The 2,849-nt window shown below is 44.8% G+C and overlaps 1 long non-coding RNA gene across 1 annotated transcript; it reads left to right on the top strand.

Annotated features, from left to right (window-relative positions):
• Positions 1 to 114: 114 nt before the first annotated feature.
• Positions 115 to 830, top strand: LOC135597259 (uncharacterized). Its single transcript, XR_010481165.1, has 2 exons — positions 115 to 393; positions 471 to 830. It is a non-coding gene; the product is annotated as an uncharacterized LOC135597259 (long non-coding RNA).
• The last annotated feature ends 2,019 nt before the right edge of the window (positions 831 to 2,849 follow it).

Below are 2,849 nucleotides of genomic sequence, written 5' to 3'. Positions count from 1 at the left end.
GCATCGTCTGCATTATTACTGAGCCCACTTATACACGGGCCATTATCTATCTGTGCTCCTGAGTGATCCTGTGGGTGGGTGGGTAGGCGTGGGGCTAAGGATGGATGACACTGGATATAATACTTAAAGTTGTGCCAATAACTTCCGATAAAATACTTGTTTTTCTCGAGGACGAACAATTTTTAGTGGATGTATAGCCAACTTCATTGCAGAAGTTGGGCATGCATCCACCGGCGAACCGCTCCATCTTCTAAATTCTTCTGCTTATAAACTCACTAAGCCAGCCAGCCATATGTGTGTACAAGAATATGGGTTCATCTCCAGCAAAGGTTCTGGCCGTGTGCCTCTTTCTCCTCCTCTCTCTCCTGATCTCCCTCGACTTCCACGCATCTGGTATATATTACGTTACGATCGTGCTGTGCTACATATGTGTGAGCGTTCGAGCTAATCCTTGTGCTGTGCTACTGCAGGTGATCCGGACGAATGGACGAGTGGGAGGAAGCTGGGCGAAAGACAGCCGAAGACGGGACCGCCGTCTCCGATCAAGAACCAAGGACGCAGCTCGTATTGGTCTCCTGGGGGTGTCGGTGACAGGCCACGGCCGGCGCCTGATCATCCTGGCTCTTCAGCTGTGCCGACGCCTCCTATCCAGACTTAGTCGAATCTAATATGTGATGCAAACTCCAGCTACTCTTTGTTTCTGTTATTTGTAGACGTAAATGAATGCATGTGTGCGAAGCGAAGTTGAGTCTGTGTGTGTCTGATGGAAGCGGACGGGTGTATTAGCAGTTGTTTCATTGTAGAAGTAATCAAAGAAGTGCTTTGTGCTATGTGTAAGACAATTTATGGAGGACTCGTTGGAAGGCGGACAGAGTAGTGTGAGAAACTCTTAGTATTAGAGAGAGAAAGTTTCCCTTCATTGGCCGATGGGGGGATCCCCTCGTGGAGAAACAAAGAGTAGCTGGGGCTGAATGAGGCCAATGAAGGGATAAGATTACTTGGAGTATTAGAAGGGCCAGTGAAGGGCCAATGAAAATACTAAGGATAAGATTACTTGGAGTATTAGAAGGGCCAATGAAAAACAAAGAGTAATTAGAAGGGCCAATGAAGGGCCGATGGGGGGATCCCCTCGTGGAGAAACAAAGAAAGTTTCCTATGTAATTAGAAGGGCCTATCTTCTTCCAGCTCCGAAATTCAAAATCATTCCTTCGACACAGCCTTTATCTTCTGAAACCACTGTGCTGTCTGTAGAATCTCCGGCAACCGGGAAGGCGGCCCTTTGCCTTACAAAGCAGGTGCATCGAGCGGTGAGCGGACATCTTCAACAGTTGGGTTCATTGGCTTTTTGATGACAACCCCACCGGTCAACGCTGGTCCGGTTCTTCCTGTGCAAGCAACCTCCTTTGGTAATGGTAAAAAGGTTTCATGGGTGTCCTTGCTTACTGGGCATCTGCACGAGGAAGATGTTGGCTCTTTTTTTGAGATCGATGTTTTTAACTAGATTAAACGTTCCTCTGATCGGTGTAAGCCATAGGTTCTGAGTCTTGATGGTCGTTCCTTGGGGGGTCCTCCGCAACTGCAGGTTCCGAGAGAATATGTAGCGAAGATATGGAGGATTGCTTCCCCACTTATGATGGATATGCAAAATAGTTTCTTCTTATTTCGATTTCAATTCGAAGATGAACTGACTTCTGTTTTTACTTTTAGACCGTGGACCTTGAGAGGCCAGTTCCTTCATTTGTTTCCATGGCACCCCAACTTCAATCGTTTGATTGAAACCTTAAAATCTTCACCGATGTGGATTTAGCTTCTCAATTTGCCTTTCGAATGCTGAAATAGGGATTGTCTTACTGGTATCATGTATGTACTTGGTTGGGGATCCTGATTCCGATTTTTTTTAAATGCTTTCATATAAGAACATCTCTTATGTGTGCTTTCATAGTGGCTACGTTGGACGTAAATTGATCGATTGTCCATCTAAGTTGAAGAATAGATCTAGTGGTGCCCCAACGTGGTATGACATCCCTAGGAATAGGGGTACCCCTTAAGGAACTAACAAACTATTAGCCCTTGAAAAAGATGGTCGACCGTCAGTGAAATTAGAGGTTTATGGATCTTGGATCGAGGTACAGAGATAAGAATTTGCCAAAACATGTGAATCCAAGGCAGTCTGAAGATACAGAGATAGGAATTTGTCGCTCAACATTAATGTCGACGTTGGTTATCTCATGTGGAAAACATGTGAATATTTTATGGCCTAAAGATATTACTACTAGTATCTGATAAGGGTGTTAATGACTTATAAGCTACGAATAGTTTGGAGGCACTTGTTACTATACTCGAGTCTACCTTAGTTGTAAATTTGGGTACGAGTTCAATGCGATTAGAGGTGCTTAAGTATGATCTTGAGACTCCTATTGTGGAGGCATGCACAAGTCTAACAAGATGTGGTAGAGTCAACTCTACACCGGTTGAACCTGCGATGGGGACAACCGTGAATCCAAGGCGATCTGACATAACCGGTTCAACTGTTAGGACTAATGAATTGAATGAGGACATTAGGACCCCTTTGAGTGTCATCTCTTCTTTAGAAATACTTCTTGTTCCTATAGTGGTGATGGAGACTTCTTTGCAAGCGAACGGTGTGGACATTTTTAGCGATATGGAAGCTGCGACCCAGCATATTTTTGACAACATGCCTCCCCCTTCTTTTCCTACTACTTCTCTAGTGGTTAATGTGAAGGAAGGACCTTCTTCTTCTACTCCTATCTAGGAAAGTGTGGAGATAGCCGAAAGTGAAAACTCGGGTTAATGCCTTGGTAGTATGGTTGAGACCTTCATGTGGGCAA

This window comes from Musa acuminata, chromosome BXJ1-2, assembly GCF_036884655.1.
Source record: "Musa acuminata AAA Group cultivar baxijiao chromosome BXJ1-2, Cavendish_Baxijiao_AAA, whole genome shotgun sequence".
Lineage (NCBI taxonomy): Eukaryota > Viridiplantae > Streptophyta > Magnoliopsida > Zingiberales > Musaceae > Musa > Musa acuminata.
The sequence above is the reverse complement of the archived record's forward strand: the minus strand, read 5'-3'. Positions and strand labels throughout refer to the sequence as shown.